At 41.5% G+C, this 18,360-nt stretch overlaps 1 pseudogene; it reads right to left on the bottom strand.

Annotated features, from left to right (window-relative positions):
• Window positions 1–7,291: 7,291 nt before the first annotated feature.
• Window positions 7,292–7,970, bottom strand: LOC117720067 (large ribosomal subunit protein uL6 pseudogene; annotated as a pseudogene).
• Window positions 7,971–18,360: the final 10,390 nt, after the last annotated feature.

Here is an 18,360-nt window from a genome sequence, read left to right on the forward strand (position 1 = left end):
CCCCCAGTCCTCTGGCTCTGGTGACTAAGAAATAAAGGTCTTGTCCACGAAGAGATCTCAGGGCACTTATTGTCACTCTGCACTTTATCTAGGAGAGCCAAGGAATGACCTGCTTGTAGCATCTGACCAGCACTATAGCAATGTCCCTTTTCATGTAAGTATTCCGATGAGAAACAAGTCCCACTGGTTGTATTTGCCTAATGTAAATTCTATGCCAAGCCGGGGGAAAGCATGAGGCCCTGAAGAGAGTACTTGTAACAACCTAATGAATGTAAAAAGAAGAGGGGGGGGGAGGGGAAGGGACTTGCATTCCTATGCCTACAACATGTTCAATACTTGTGGGGCTGAAAAAAAAAATAGATCATGGTCCACGGGATCGTGGTCAGGCAATTTAAGTGAGTCGACATCTGTTTGTGTGAAGTGATGTCTTTCCCAGCTGCCTCAGCTGGTGGGAAATAAAGTGTTGGAATGATAATAAGCAGAAAGGAAGTTTGAAGTAACAGTGAAATATAAGCCTCTTTATAGTCTCAATAGATTTTGCGGGCAATTTCCCTTTTCTCCTTTCAAGACTATTGAGTTCGTCAAGACAGCTTCATCTTTTTTGAGATCTTCCTCCACTCTGAGAATACGATCCGATCCAAGAAACATGTACCCTGTCTGCCAGTTCTAAAAGGTTGATTTTCGGAGTCAGATAAAACTAAACGACAATTTACTCTCTCAAAAATTCTGGCTTTCAAAAATTATCAGCCTAGAAAATAGCTCCTGTGTCTTTTACCCCTGACCATTGTGACCAGCCTGCCATCATTTGATTAAAAATACGTTTTGAATGCCAAGTTAGAACCCGGATGTGCATATCTCTTAGTTAGACCTCCTGCTTTAGTCAAGCCCTAGTTGTCCCCAAAATATTTGAGTCAGAAGCCTTTGTTGTGTGTTCTCTTAGACCTGGAGTTGGGGGTTGGGGGTGGGGAAATGTTTTCTTTACATCAGCAGAATTAATATTTATGTTGTTCAAGTATTAGAGAAGCCACAGAAAATTATTAATTCCAAAAGGTTATAATTATCTTTAAAATGGTGGCAGCCATTGAAATGTAAATTTTTACAGAGAGGCAAGGGAGAGGGCTCCTGTTCTTGGTGCCTGGGCCATCACAGCTTCAACTGATGATCCAAATCAAAGAGAGGTCTCTCCAGAGGTGCAATGGGGCTGGGGGCTGGGGAGTGAGCAGGGAGATATTCTGTTGTTCTTTGGCTGTGTTACTGTGTGAGTGAGTGAGTGAGTGAGTGAGTGAGTGAGTGAGTGAGTGACACAGAGAGACAGAGAGATGGAGACCAAGACAGAGAGACAGAGGGGGACAGAGACAGAGAAACAGACAGACAGACAGACAGAGCGATGGGGGAGAGAGAGAGAGAGAGAGAGAGAGAGAGAGAGAGAGAGAGAGGAAGAAGGAAGAAAGGCGGGAAGGAAAGGAAGGAAGAAGGGAAGGAGAGAGAGAGCTCAAATGAGGTTCAAATCTGTCTTCCATAGAATGTGAAACTCATCAAAGCTTACCCACAATACATAAAGCTTCCTGAACCCATAGATGTAAAAGATTCATTGACAAATTTTCTGAATTAAGCTTGCACTCCCCCTCCTATCTAGGCCAAGAGAGTTTGAACCAAATGGGAGTTAACTGATGATCTGTGAGGTACAAAGTCTTGATAATTTCCACTGATGGTGTAGCTTAGCTTTTGGCTCATGCTTCTGAAAAGTGATTGCCTTGATTCACATTGTGTGAGGAGATAACCAGGTCAAGGGCAAGGTAAAGAGAACATCAAGCAAAGAAGAGATGAGAAATGTGAACCTGTGTGGCAAAGCCCACACCCAAGCCTCAGGAGCTCACCAATAAACCATGAGAGACAACTGGAATCTTCCCCAACCCCTGAGTGTTGCTCACTGTGTAGACATCTCTCAAGCTCCATTAAATTCTATTTGACGTACATTAAAAAAGATTTAATCACAGATGCCAGTCAGCTAACCAACCCATTAATCTAGCTGTTTTTCCTAAGAAAATTGTATTTTAAAAGGTCTTTTTTTTCTCAATTTAATTTAGTCATCCTTTTAAATTTCATGTATTTATCATGTAAATGCGCCTTATTTGCAAAAGAAAAGCATAGGATTCAATGAAATAAATAGTTATTTCATTAAAATGGATACAAAAAACCCTGTGATTAGGGTAATTAATTTGCACACTAAAAGCTATCTTCCTGGTTCAGATCATTAATATTGATGGCCTTCGATTTTGTTCTCGGTAATGTTCCTTGAAATTTACTCAGAACTGGCACCAGAGCTTAAGGAGCAGAAGGCAAGCAAAGCAGAGGGTTGGGGAGCTACTGGGGCCGCCCGCTTCCCTCCTCAGCCAGCCTAGCAGTTTGCAGGCCTGTGCACCCAAATCAACTCCCAACTCAGGTTGCAGCTTCTATCTGTATCTTATTTCAAATGTCAGTTATTGATGCCTGGCACTTATTGACATGTGTCTTCTTTAGGAGAAAGGGAGAGAAAAAAAACATTTAAATTGCAAAATAACATTACAGGAGATTATGTCTAGGTACCACACGCTGTTATGCGCAGCGCTGCCAGATAACAAGGCAGCGTCTGTCAATATACCTTTCTCATTAGATTTTCATCTGCATATTATGCAAATGGATTTGAGCAGCCTCCACTTTGATAGCTCTCCACCACGGGTTTGAGTCAAGGCACATATTTTGTTTCTGTGCTGTTCAGCAGATGTATTCTACCAAAGACCTTGTGGAAAAGGTGTCATATCAGTGTGGCACACTATGCAGAATACAGCTGTGGGCTACACGCACTGAAAAAAATCAAATCCTGGAACAGTTTTAAATTGCCTTACCTAGCTGTGTCAGCATGCTCAACAATCCTGGAGATGGAGAAATGAGCTACTATCTCCATAGAGATATGCACGCAGATGGAATAATATAATATTTTAACTCCCGTACAGTATTTAACTTGCATTTCAAGAATTCCCGACAGGAGTACTGCTAATGCTTTGTAATTACAGATAGAAGCATGATTTTCAAGACTGTATCGCTCTGTCTCCCCCACCCCCTTCTCTCTCTCTCTCTCTCTCTCTCTCTCTCTCTCTCTCTCTCTCTCTCTCTGTGTGTGTGTGTGTGTGTGTGTGTGTATGTGTGACATTGCATTTGGAATTTCCCTTTCAGGAGATCATAAAGTTATACAAAGTTATCATAATCACTCTCTTGCATCTGCTATTTTGAGATTTGCTTTAGACCACTAAGTCTCTTCCTCAAATAAGGAAGCCAGAACTCACGTTTCCAATAGGCCCCTTTGTTGTTTTCATGCCAGGAGTGCTTGTGTTAACATTTGAACAGAGTTTGATAGAGCAGTGACTGTGGTGGGGTTCAGTGCCACTCCTCATTGGTGGGGTGAATTCTATTGGTGGTCTTACACGGTCCTTACCATGTAAAATGCTTTGAGCTTTCACTTCCATAGTTTAAACAGCTAAGAAAATAATTCTAAGGTCTATCTATCTATCTATCTATCTATCTATCTATCTATCTATCTATTGTATTTTATAAATATGAAAGAGCCAGGATATGTTTGGTAGAGTCACTGTATGGTGAGGTGGAAGAGGGTGCCTCTGCAGGCCCATGCTGAGCCATCCCTTGTCTGTGAGGTACCAGCGACACAATGGGTATAGTATAGAATAGAGTTTATTTAGGGCATGAGAAGGGGAGTTGAGAATGGTGTACAGATGGAGAAAGGCAGAGAGAGAGAGAGAGAGAGAGAGAGAGAGAGAGAGAGAGAGAGAGAAGAGATTAGAGACAACCCAAGAACACATGGAATGAGAGGTGGGAGGGGGATGGGGAGAGAAAGGACAGAGAGGGTAAGAGGGTGAGAGTTAGAGAATGAGGAGGGAGCAAATAGCCCCTTATATAGTGAGTCAGGCATACCTGGCTGTTGCCAGGTAACTGTGGGGTGGAGCCTAGAAAGAATGCTAACACTCTATCTATCTATCTATCTATCTATCTATCTATCTATCTATCTATCTATCTAAACAGGGTTTCTCTGTGCTGTCCTGGAATTCACTCTGAAGATCATGTTGTCGTCAGACTTAGAGACCCATCTGCCTCTGCCCCCAGTGTGCTGGGATTAAAAGCATGGGCTGCCATGCCTAACTCTGAGATTTTTTTTTTTTTTAAATGAAGGAAACACTGGACCTTTTTAGATATCTGTATACAAGACAAAACACCTATCTAGAAATCTTCAAACACTGGTTACTTCAAGCAGCAGAGAGGTGTCCCACAGGAGAGCAAAATTGCTGGAAGCAGAAAAGAAGGCTTCCACACCCACCCGTAGCCCTCAGGAGCTTTCTTTGGCCATCTACTTTTGTGTAGCAGTGCTTCAAGTGAGATTCTTGTGGTGCTCTGTCCTCAGGCAGGCGGAAAACAGCACGGATCTGCTTGTTAATATTCATGGCAAACGTGCTGTCCCTACATTGTTTGCTTTTAAAATAAAAGCTCGTTTTTTTTTTCTACCCCACCCCCAACCTCCTCTAAAAAGACACACATGGCGTGTAAGATGTTTTTCTAAAGAAAGACATTGAAAAGACATTGCCTCGAGGTTTGCTGAAGCAAAAGCATGTTTAATGTCATGCCTCCCCCACCCCAATTTTTTTTTTAACATCTATTTACCAATTACAATGCTTTCCACAATATGCTTCCTTTAACCAATTCCAGAGTAACAAGCAGGTGAGACAAGTTGGGAACACTACTCCAGTTCTTTTTAAGCAATAAGAGGAATGGTAATAAGAAAATAGCTTTTTTTTTTTTTTTTTTTTCCTTCTTCTAAGAATCCAGATCTCCCAACTGCTGACATTAGGAAGGATGTGAAGCCTGCCTGGTAAGGCATATTCACACTTGTTAAGATGCCAGACACTGAATGCAGCAGAAATAGCAGCACTTAGAAACAGCAACCAGTCAGCCCTCCCCCTACACAAAAAGTCTAAATTCAAACCCCCCATAAACTTGGCTTCCGAGGCCTTTATGGGTGTAAACAGAGGGACACAGGGGCTGCCACACTTGGGTTTCTGAGGCATATTCATAAGAAAGCTCACTGTGGCTCTTACTGGAGATTCGCAGAATCTTCTTAGGCGTCACCCAGAACATTTATAAATGTACAGGCCACCCAACACATTTTGTCACTGCCTCTGATGCTCAGAAGCTCACTTTCCAAGTGGGGTACAACAGGAATAAAAAGATGTCCTGACTCCTACTCCACCTTAACCCCACCCTGCCCCCACCCCGCCCTCACCCCAGGCAAAGCAAAAGAATTAGAATGTTCTGTGAGATATGGAGGGTTGGAGAAGCTATTCAAATATTGCTCTTGTTTTATTACGCTAATAACAGTTCTAGATGAGGCACTCAAAGTCTTCCTGGGACATCCTTTGTAGGACCTGCTCCTCCTGCTGCCTCATCTGACTTTTTAGCTGCTTCCCAAATGGTTTTAGAGTTACTCTCCCAGAGTGGAAGATGTTAGAGTAGAAAATGCTTCTGGTCAAGAACAAAAGAGTCTTTGTACTAGGTAGAACCCTGACATTCTATTTGGGGCTCATTAGTCATTTGGCGTTATGTTTTATATGTGCTCAGCCCAGGGAGTGGCACTATTACAAGTTGTAGCCCTGTTGGAGTAGGTGTGGCCTTGCTGGAGTAGGTGTGTCACTGTGGGTGTGGTCTTTAAGACCCTCATCCTAACTGCCTGGAAGCCAGTATTCTACTATCAGCCTTCAGATGCAGATAGAGAACTCTCAGCTCCTCCTCCTGCATCATGCCTGCCTGGATGCTGCCATGTTCCTGCCTTGATGATAATGAACTGAACCTCTGAACCTGTAAGCCAGCCCCAATTAAATGTTGTCCTTATAAGAGTTGCCTTGGTCATTGTGTCTGTTCACAGCAGTAAAACCCTAAGACACTTGGCCCAGGGAACATGGCCATAAAGGTGAGCTTACCTTAAATGGTACTGAAGAGATGGGCAGAGTAATTAGTCCTTTCATGAGATGCTGTACTTTCCCTTCCCAGAATCCCTACCCATAATGTAGAAGCTTATTGGATGCAGGCAAGTAAGTGTTGTAAGCCTGTCTACCTTTCTGAATTATTCAGAAAAGTTTACGTTTTTCTACCCGTTCTATCTCTTTTCCAGCATGATCCTCCTCTAACCCCCATGTTTCGGGCTTCCCCAACATTTCAAGCTTTCTTATTCTTCGTGTAAAGCCTCCGTCAGTGCCTTGTGCTGCTTACTGGCCATGTTTCTTCCCACTTACAGAGCAGGCCCTTAGTCTTCTCTTCTTCCTATTTTCTTCATCCTCTTTCTCCAGGAAATGCCTAATGTTTACATGTTGCTGGCCTAGGGGCTTTTCTCTCTTCAACTCTAGTAATGTCCTTGTGTTTCCATTTGAGTACATTTAAAATTTTTTTATTAATGAGTCTAAGAACCCCGAGAGGGAACCCCAGCTTCCCAAGCACTAAAGTCAGTTCCTTGGACACTATGAACTTAGGTCTCTAGATTTCAGAACTTTGAGATAGTAGTTAGAACATGCAGTATGCTGCATGTCAACTAATACAGCTCTTCAACGATATGTGCTGTTTTTTTTCTTTGCCTCTACAAAATCCTTTCTTCTTGTCACAATCTGAGTAGTGAGGAGTCATTCATTGGATTTACTGATAAAGAAATGGTTGTCACTATTAATCTCAACATAAAAGATAAGAAACACATTTTTGGTTGGCAATCGCCAAATGTAGCCTTTTTACTGCCTAAAAACCAGTTTTTTGTTTTGTTTTGTTTTTAGGTTTCTCTTACATTCAAAGGAATTCATAATGCACGTTCATCTTGCACTGTTGGGGGAAATCTTCCCTGTGCCTTAGTTGAGAGACTGCTCAAGGGAATGTGGCTCTAGCAGAGAACCCAAGTTCAGTTCTTAGCACCTAGGTGGGAAGAGGCTCACACTGCAGGTAACTGCAACTCCAGAGATCTGATGCTCTCTTCTGACCCCTAAGGACACTTCTCTCACATGTGCCTGTAAGCCCATTCGAGTGTGTGTGTGTGTGTGCGTATACACACACAAACAAAATTAAATAATCTATAAAGCCATATTGCTTCTGTAAAGAAAATTGAAGAGGCTATCATCAAAGTGTTTTGATAGCAGTAATGATTTTATTCTTGACTCAGAGATTTGACTTTTTTTTTTTTTTTTTTAATATATAAGTCCTTTATCAACCTCAAAGAGCCCAAATTGTACTTGTGATCAGGATCTTGTTTCTGGAGCTAGGAATCTGAGGCCTCACTCATCAGCCTGCTGCACGGTTCTCTTCTCAGATGCATAAATACCATCCAAAAAATTTCTCATATCTTTGTTTTTAACTGTTGTAGTTTGCTAAATCAGAGTCGCTGAATTTGAAACAAGTTCGATATCATTTCCTTCAAGGATTACTTCATCCTTCTGGGCTTGGGAAACAGAACAAGCAACACCTGTCCTCATCCGAATCCTGCAGATGTATTTTTCACTTAAGACATTTTGGATTTCAATTGAAGACCCATTCTCCTGAATAACGACATTGATGGGAAAGTGAGCATACACAGACTCATCTTGTAACGGAAGCCCAGTGTAACACCCTTGATCATGTTCTGAACATGACTGCAGATGGTTCTGACAGTGGCCAGTTCCTTTCTGTTATCCCACCATTTGTTGACCCGGAGCCTTTTCTTTTTCTTTCCAAGAAGACTCAGCTCTACATTGATGTGATTGAAGTCCTTCTGCAGAGTTCCCCTGGGGCCCTTCACAATGACTGTGCGCCCCTTCAGAATGATGTCGACATTTTCTGGAATGCCAACAGTCTGATTGCTGAGAATGGTCTTCATTCTCACAGTAGATGGGGCAAAGACCATTTTGACTTTTGAAATAAATATTTCATTGAGATATTATCTTTTCTGATTACTCAGTCTTTGGGTTTTCTTTATGTGGGGCTTGTTTTTTCTGCTTCACTCTTGTCCTAACCCCGATCTGTATACAAGATGATGTATTCTGGTTAGGATACTCCCTTTCTACAGCTCACAGAGTTCATTCCTCCAGACTTGACCCCAGATTTTAACCGAAGACAACAGCATTGCATATCAATACAGCTGTTAGCTGTATTCAGGTGCTGTTTCAGGTGCTGTTTCACTTTCCTTTACCTGGAAAGAAGCAGATTGCTGGCTGCTCTGCACAGTGTTTCCAGTGGAATAGTGGAAGTCCAAAGGGAACTATCATCTACAAGAAGAGAGGAGAATGCCCAGCAGTGGGCTACAGGTGGGCCAGGGAAGAAATGGTAACAAGAAGCCCTGCAGGCTTGTGTGTTGGGCAGGAGCAGAATCCCTTCCTTTTCTAATAGGTAACAGAAGGAAAAATACGGTGAAAGTTGCAACATTAACAATTTGCCGGCCCCTCTTCCGGTCTGAGGCCTGTGGGTGAGTGCACCCCGGATACCCCCAGACACATTCTGGGGGATCCATAGAACCCATAGCCAGCGCTAGCACTCCCCTTCCGCCGCTCGCCCCTCTTCCGGTCTGAGGCCTGGGCTGGACCTCTGCCCGGCCAGCCTGTGAGTGCACCCCCATATGGCCAGACACATTCTGGGGGATCCATAGAACCCATAGCCAGCGCTAGCACTCCCCTTCCACCGCTCGCTCCTCTTCCGGTCTGAGGCCTGCGGGTGAGTGCACCCCGGTTACCGCCACCAGACACATTCTGGGGGCTCCACAGATCCCACAACCATCTTTAGGTAGGAAAACCCACATACTACCCTGAGCCCATAGCTGGGTGCCCTGAGTGCTCAGAATCCAGCAGATACCCCCCCCCCCCCCCCGCTCGCCCCTGCCTGCTAAAACCCCCTTCTGCCCATCACCCGGGTCTGAGGCCTGGACCAGACCTCTACCAGGTCTGCAGTTGTGTGGACCCCGGATACTGCCTGAGACATACTGGAAGGTCCGCTTAACCCAGAGCCACAGAGAAACAACTGAACTCAGAGTGTCAGACAACATATCCTGAGATATCCAAGAGGAGACACTGCACCCAGAACAGCAGACATCTAGCTGGACTGCTACCTTGGAGGCACCATATCCTGAGGCATCCTAGAGATACCACCGTAATCAGGGCAGCTGGAAAAAATCACAGAGACATCTGGACCCCTAGAAGACCAAACACAAGTGAGACAACTGGAAAGACAGGCTTCAATCAGAGACAGAAGTACAGGTAGCACTAGAATTAACCAGATGGCAAAAGGCAGGCGCAAGAATGTAAGCAACAGAAACCAAAGTTACATGGCATCATCAGAACCCAGTTCCCCCATCATAGCAAGCCCTGAACACCCCATCACACCAGAAAAGCAGGATTCAGAATTAAAATCACTTCTCATGATGATGATAGAGGACTTTAAGAAAGACATAATTAACACTCTCAAAGAACAGATAGAAACCCTTAGAGAGGAAACACAAAAATCCCTTAAGGAATTGCAAGAAAATGCAACCAAACGGGAGAAGGAATTAAACAAAACCATGCAGGATCTAAAAATGGAAGTAGAAACAATAAAGAAATCACAAAGGGAAAATACCCTGGAGATAGAAAACTTAAAAAAACGATCAGGAGTCATAGACACAAGAATTACCAACAGAATACAAGAGATGGAAGAGAGAATCTCATGTACAGAAGATACCATGGAAAACATTGACACAACTGTCAAAGAAAATGCAAAATACAAAAAGCTACTAACCCAAAATATACAAGAAATCCAAGACACAATGAGAAGGCTAAACCTAAGGATAATAGGAATAGATGAGGGGGAAGACTCCCAACTTAAAGGACTAGTAAATATCCTCAACAAAATTATAGAGGAAAACTTCTCTAACCTAAAGAAAGAGCTGTCCATAAATATACAAGAAGCCTACAGAACTCCAAATAGTTTAGACCAGAAAAGAAATACTTCCTGCCACATAATAGTCAAAACATCAAATGTACAAAACAAAGAGAAAATACTAAAAGCAGTAAGGGAAAAAGGCAAAGTAACATATAAAGGCAGACCTATAAGACTTACACCAGACTTCTCACCAGAGACCATAAAAGCCAGAAGATCCTGGACTGATATCATACAGACCCTAAAAGAACATAAATGTCAGCCCAGACTACTATACCCAGCAAAACTGTCAATCATTATTGATGGAGAAACCAAAATATTCCATGACAAATCCAAATTTACACAGTATCTCAACACAAACCCAGCACTTCAAAAGATAATTGGTGGAAAACTCCAACACAAGGAGGGAAACTACAACCTAGAAAAAGCAGGAAAGTAATCTTCCAAAAACTGTAAAAGAAGGTAGCTACACAAACATATCTCCACTGCCAATAACAAAAATAACAGGAAAAAACACTCATTTTCCTTAATATCTCTTAATATCAATGGACTCAATTCTCCAGTAAAAAGACATAGATTATCAGACTGGATACATAAACAGGACCCAACATTTTGCTGCATTCAGGAAACGCACCTCTGTGGAAAGGACAGACACTACCTCAGAGTAAAAGGCTGGAAAACAATCTTCCAAGCAAATGGTCCCAAGAAACAAGCTGGAGTAGCGATTCTAATATCAAATAAAATCAGTTTTCAACCAGAAGTAATCAAAAAAGATAAAGAAGGACACTTCATATTCATCAAAGGAAAAATGTACCAAGAGGAACTTGCAATTCTCAACATCTATGCCCCAAATGTAAGGGCACCCACATACATAAAAGACACTTTACTAAAACTTAAAGCATACATTGCACCCTACACAATAATAGTGGGAGATTTCAACACCCTACTCTCAGCTATGGACAGATCATGGAAACAGAAACTAAATCGAGACACAATGAAACTAACAGAAGTTATGAACCAATTGGACTTAACTGACATCTATAGAACATGTGGAAAGGACAGACACTACCTCAGAGTAAAAAAAAAAGAATATACCTTCTTCTCAGCACCTCATGGTACCTTCTCGAAAATAGACCATATAATTGGTCACAAAACAGGCCTCAACAGATACAAAAAGATTGAAATAATCCCTAGTACCTTAACAGACCACCATGGATTAAGATTGTCTTTGACATGGTCAAAAACAACAGAAAGCCCACATACACTTGGCAACTGAACAATGCTCTACTCAATGATAACTTGGTCAAGGAAGAAATTAAGAAAGAAATTAAAGACTTTTTAGATTTAAATGAAAATGAGGACACATCATACCAAAACATGTGGGACTCATTGAAAGCAGTACTAAGAGGAAAAATCATAGCTCTAAGTGCTCACAAAAAGAAAGTGGAAAGAGCATACATTAACAACTTGACAGCAAACCTGAAAGCATTAGAACAAAAAGAAGCTAGTATACCCAAGAGGAGTAGACGGCAGGAAATAATCAAACTCAGGGCTGAAATCAGCCAAGTCGAAACAAAAAGAACTATACAAAATATCAACAAAACCAGGAGCTGGTTCTTTGAGAAAATCAACAAGATAGACAAACCCTTAGCCAGACTAACCAAAGGGCACAGAGACAGCATTCAAATTAATAAAATCAGAACTGAAAAGGGAGACATAACAACAGAAACAGAGGAAATTAAAAAAATTATCAGATCTTACTACAAAGGCCTATACTCAACAAAATTAGAAAATCTGGAGGAAATGGACAATTTTCTAGATAGATACCAGGTACCAAAGTTAAACGAGGAGCAGATAAACCATCTAAACAGTCCCATAACACCTAAAGAAATAGACACAGTCATTAAAAATCTTCCTACCAAAAAATGTCCGGGGCCAGATGGTTTCAGTGCAGAATTCTTTCAGACCTTCAAGGAAGACCTAATACCAATCCTCTTCAAGCTATTCCATTGAATAGAAACAGAAGGAACACTACCCAATACATTCTATGAAGCTACCATTACACTCATACCTAAACCACAGAAAGACCCAACAAAGAAAGAGAACTACAGACCAATCTCTCTTATGAATATTGATGCAAAAACACTCAATAAAATTCTCAAAAACCGAATCCAACAACACATCAAAACAATTATCCATCAAGATCAAGTAGGCTTTATCCCAGGAATGCAGGGATGGTTCAATATTCAGAAATCCATCAATGTAATCCACTACATAAATAAACTCAAAGAGAAAAACCACATGGTCATCTCACTAGACGCTGAGAAAGCATTTGACAAAATTCAACATCCCTTCATGTTAAAAGTCTTGGAAAAATCAGGAATTCAAGGCCCATATCTAAACATAGTAAAAGCAATATACAGCAAGCCAGTAGCCAACATTAAACTAAATGGAGAGAAACTTGAAGCAATCCCACTAAGATCAGGGACTAGGCAAGGCTGCCCACTCTCACCTTACATATTCAATATAGTACTGGAAGTCTTAGCTAGAGCAATTAGACAACAAAAGGAAGTCAAAGGGATACAGATAGGAAAGGAAGAAGTCAAAATTTCACTATTTTCAGATGATATGATAGTATACTTAAGTGACCCTAAAACTTCCACCAGAGAACTCCTAAACCTGATAAACAACTTTAGCAATGTGGCTGGATATAAAATCAACTCAAACAAATCAGTAGCCTTCCTCTATTCAAAGGATAAACAGGCAGAGAAAGAAATTAGGGAAATGACACCCTTCACAATAGCCACAAATAAAATAAATTATCTTGGAGTGAATCTAACAAAGCAAGTGAAAGATCTGTATGACAAGAACTTCAAGTCTCTGAAGAAAGAAATTGAAGAAGATCTCAGAAGATGGAAAGATCTCCCATGCTCCTGGATTGGCAGGATTATCATAGTAAAAATGGCTATCCTGCCAAAAGCAATCTACAGATTCAATGCAATACCCATCAAAATTCCAAATCAATTCTTCATAGAGATAGAAAGAGCAATTTACAAATTCATTTGGAATAACAAAAAACCTAGGATAGCGAGAACTATTCTCAACAATAAAAGAACCTCTGGGGGAATCACCATCCCTGACCTCAAACTGTACTACAGAGCAGTAGTGATAAAAACTGCATGGTATTGGTACAGAGACAGACAGGATGATCAATGGAATAGAATTGAAGACCCAGAAATGAACCCGCACACCTATGGTCACTTGATCTTTGACAAGGGAGCTAAATCCATCCAGTGGAGAAAGGACAGCATTTTCAACAAGTGGTGCTGGCTCAACTGGAGGTCAACATGTAGAAGAATGCAAATTAATCCATTCGTATCCCCTTGCACAAAGCTCAACTCCAAGTGGATAAAGGACCTTCACATAAAGCCAGATACACTGAAACTAATAGAAGAGAAGTTGGGGAAGACCCTCGAATACCTAGGCACAGGGGAAAAGTTCCTGAACAGAACACCAATGGCTTATGCTCTAAGATCAAGAATCAACAAATGGGACCTCATCAAATTGCAAAGCTTCTGTAAGGCAAAGGACACTATCAACAAGACAAAAGGGCAACCAACAGATTGGGTAAAGATCATTACCAAGCCTACATCCGATAAGGGGCTAATATGGAGTATTTACAAAGAACTCAAGAAATTAGATGCCAAACAACAAAATAACCCCATTAAAAAATGGGGTACAGAGCTAAACAAAGAATTCTCAACTGAGGAAACTCGAATGGCTGAGAAGCACCTTAAGAAATGCTCAACATCCTTAGTCATCAGGGAAATGCAAATCAAAACAACACTGAGATACCACCTCACACCAGTCAGAATGGCTAAGATCAAAAATTCAGGTGATAGTAGATGCTGGCGAGGATGTGAAGAAAGAGGAACACTCCTGCATTGTTGGTGGGGTTGCAAGCTGGTACAACCACTTTGGAAGTCAGTCTGGCGGTTCCTCAGAAAAATGGACATAGCACTACCTGAGGACCCAGCTATACCACTTCTGGGCATATACCCAGAAAATGCTCCAACAAATAACAAAGACATATGCTCCACTATGTTCATCGCAGCCTTATTTATAATAGCCAGAAGCTGGAAAGAACCCAGATGCCCTTCAACAGAGGAATGGATACAAAAAATGTGGTACATTTACACAATGGAATATTACTCAGCTATTAAAAATAATGAATTTGAGAAATTCTTAGGTAAATGGATGGAACTAGAAAATATCATCCTGAGTGAGGTAACCTAATCACAAAAGAACACACGGTATTTACTCACTGATAAGCGGAGATTAGCCCAAAAATTTGAAACAACAAAGATTCAACTACCAGACAACATGAAGCTCATGAAGAAGAAAGAACAAGTGAGGATGCCTAGGTCTTTCTTAGAAGAAGTAACTAAATACCCAAGGGAGAAAATATGGAGACAAAGTGTGGGACAAATTCTGAAGGGGGGGGGGGTTGTAGGGAGACCATTCCATCTGGGTATTCATTCCATGGGCAGTCACCAAAAATAGACGATGATAGGGATGTCAGGATGGGAAAGCTGACAGCAGCCTGATAAGGCTGTCTCCTTAGAGGTCCCCCAGAGTGGGACATATCCAGAGACAGATACCCACAGCTATCCATTAATCTGATCAAAGGTTCCCAATGGAGGAGTTAGAGAGTAAATTGAAGGAACCTTAAGGGCTGGTGGCCCCGTGAGGAGAGTAACAATACCAACCAACCAGGGCTCCCCAGGGTGTAAACCACCAGCCTAGGAGCACATAAGGAGAGACACATGACTCCAGCTGTATATGTATGGGAGGATGGCCTTGTTGGGCATAGGTGGGAGACAAGGTCATTGGTACCCTGAAGGCTGAGCACTGGGGGGGGGGGAATCTGAGGGTGGGGAGGGGGGCTGGGGGTAGGTGGGTAAACACCTTCATAAAAGCAGGAGGAGGGGGAATGGGATAAGGGGTTCCTGGGTGGTGGGGGAAATATGGTAAGGGGATAAAATTTGAAATGTAAATATTATATCCAATAAAAGAGGGGAAAAAATAGAAAAGCGGTTAGAACCAACATTCTTAATAAAATGTCAACCCTCTTTAAAAAAAACTATCTTGATACTAAAATTTGTTTTGAGAATTCTATATTGCAGAATGATCAGCCTTGGTGTATCTACTCAACAAGCAAGCTGGGCAGATCTGCTCAAACCTCTGAGGTCCGGGAATTCCATCTGGAGGCAGCGAAGACACAGCATCAGAGGATTGTCAATTTGCTCTCCCCCCACTCTTCTTCTAATATCTCAACGCCCATAATCAGCTTGAAGAAGCTAATGAAGAGTCAGAGCCCCTATTCCCTGGGCTCGGGGACTAAGGTGGTAAATGTTGGGCTGTCTCTCTAGGGAAAAGTAGTGGTTTTGTCGGAATAGAGAGGATTAGCTAGGGTTTATTGCATAGCCATAACCTATTAGTAGAAATCTGTATAATTAATATCAAGATGAAGATATAAATTCTTAAATGGCACCAATTTACTTTGTTTACAAATTTTAAGGTTTTCATTGGCATGAGCTTCTTAGTGATATAAGAGTGAGACAAATATTGTTACTCTCATAGGCATTGTACCAGTATAACACATTTAGGAATACAAAGCTTAGACCCAGTCCTTCTTTAACTTTTTTTAACTGATTTGAGATGGTCAGCCTGTGAGTTAAGGGACTATAGCAAATTCATGACTTGGAGTTTATTGTAAGGGTGTTCTCTATGTCTTATTTAGAAATAGCTGAGTGGAGTTAACAGGCAACAGTCCAGATTACCTTACATGGATAGCTGGTTGTCAAAACATCAGAAATCCTTAGAATTGACATGACAAATATTTCAGTATTAATGTTCATTTTCATTAGAGACCTGTCTGCTCCGGACAGCTTCCTATATTGAATTCTAAGAAGAAATTGAGCATCCTTGGAGTTACTCCAGTTGTGGTGAGACAGCCACTAGGCAAGAATTGCCACTTTCCTTCTACAGACAAATTACTGTCCAGAAAAGGACACACTTGCAGAATAGTCGACTGATTATATCTGCCTAGACAGAGTAATCAGACCTTAATAATTCTGCAGCACTGTCTAAGGTTTGTCAGAAGATCCTGGGCCAGAAGGCAGAAGAACAGATGCTCCAACGTTTTGAAGTAGAGCGAGTGTCCAGGTGTTCAGAGATCTCTATAAATTGGCTAAGTTTTAGAAACTACAATTTGTGCTTCCCACAATTATAGTTAACTCAGTCATTCTGGATTTCTGATGGGGTTGAAAACATATAGCTATTGACCTTAAGAGAAAAGATTTGAGTGGATGGTCATCAGCTGACATTCATCCTAAAGCCAGGTTCAGAACTAAATGTTTTAGTTAGAATAGATGACAGAGGAGCTGGTTAGTCAACAAAAGGATGAATTGGGTATTAGGACTATCTTGTACCTCACTGGTACACATTGGCATAATTATGCTCTAATTGTATTTTGAGAGAAAAGTTTCATTTTAACAGGAAGGGTGATGTGTAGGAGGAGCTAAGGTAGGAGGAGTACTGAGAGGAAGAAAAGGAGTAAGAAGAGGACAAGAAGAAGGAGAGGAGAAGCTAGGTGATGAAAGAGAGAAAGAGAGGAGAGACAGGGAGGCAGATATTCATGTATCTCCACCAGTCAAAGATAGTTGTTATATCTAGGTCGGTCAGTGGGTTACACCTCTGATCGAACAATTCCAAACTTATAAAGCCTATGATTAACATTTTTTAAAAAAAATGTATAAATGCAAAAAGGAAAAGGGGGCATGGGATAGGGGTTTCCTAAGGGGGTGGGGGGGGATGGGGATAGGGGATGCCATCTGAAGTGTAAATAAAATATCTAATAAAAAAAATGAAAAAAACAAAAAAACAATTTGCCATGAGTACCGAGAAGCAGGAACTCCCTCTTCCACTATGCTTGTGGAAGTATAATTGTGGGGACATCCCTTTGAAGACGAACTTGACAATGGACAGTAAAGTATGACATCCGCAGAACTCAAGACACCCCACCTCTTTGACCATACCCCAGGGAAACTCTCCAATCTGTGAGCAGGGAGCTCTGTGGAAATACTCAGTGTGGTATTGGCTGTCAAAGAATCAAGACAGGAATAACAGATTTTGTGTGTGTGTGTATGGCAGAGGGGAGGATCTCTACCCTCTCACTGTGTATGTGAGGTTGATCTTGAAGTCATTCTTTTGCCTCTATCTCTCAGTTGCTGGATTGCGCCACTATCTCTACCTTCGTAAATGCTACTTTCCCAGGATGGATAATATGATTTACTCATGAAAATAAGTATCATATGGAGGGTAAAATGGAGGAATTAGATTTGCCTTGTTTTACCATAGCTAAAATCTCAAAAATAAATCCTAAGAGTTAGGTAACGACGTGCAAAGAATGAATTTGCAAAATGGGAGGAGTCTGGCAAATAGTATGTCAGGTCCTACCAAAGTCAAATATAGACTTACCATATTATAGCAATATTCCCCAAATGCCTGACAGCTGGGCCTTAAACAGATGTTTGTATAGCCACTTCCATGGCTTCACTGCGCACAGCTGGTGAGCGTGAGCGTTACTCAAGGGATAGTGGACAGAGGCATGGACAAGGAAATAAAAAATTATGCACAGTGAAATATTTTTTGACCTTAAAAGGGAACAAAAATCAAGAATGATGATGCACACATGGAATTCCAATACTTAGTGGGTTGAGGTAAGAAGATGTTGTGTCTGAGACCAGCCAGGCTCAGCTCTAGGGAAAATTATAAGTCAACCTGGGCTACCTGTTGAGAACTAGTCTCTAAAGAAAGGGTGGGGAAACTTAACTGGAAGACATCTTCAGGAAAACCAGCCAATTATGAAAGGACAAGTGCTGCATGACTCAGTTCCCCTGGGGATAGACAAGTGACGTGAGGCATAGAGACGGTCAGTATAAAGTCTGGGAGGAATAAGTAACACCTAGGAAAGTGGGGATGTGCCGGGGCCACCACACGATCAGGGTTATATAATAAGCAGAGTGCACTTAATGTTACTGAGCTTTGACTTAAACAAACAAAGGATTCTTACAATCTGAAAAGAAGCCAGGGTGTGAACTGTGTACTTAAAGGTAGTTAGACTGGAAAATTGTATGCTTTGTGTATTTTGTTTTTAATAATGAAAGCCAGGAGAAGGGCACACACCTTTATTCCCAGCTCTCCAGTGACAAAGGCAGGCAAATCTTTGTGAATTCTAGAACAGATTGGTCTACCTAGCAAGTTCCAGGATAGCCTGAGCTGAATAGTTAGACCTTGTCTCAAACAAAAAAATAAACCAACAAGAAGACAAAAGGGTAGATC

Source organism: Arvicanthis niloticus, chromosome 14 (assembly GCF_011762505.2).
Source record: "Arvicanthis niloticus isolate mArvNil1 chromosome 14, mArvNil1.pat.X, whole genome shotgun sequence".
Taxonomy (NCBI): domain Eukaryota; kingdom Metazoa; phylum Chordata; class Mammalia; order Rodentia; family Muridae; genus Arvicanthis; species Arvicanthis niloticus.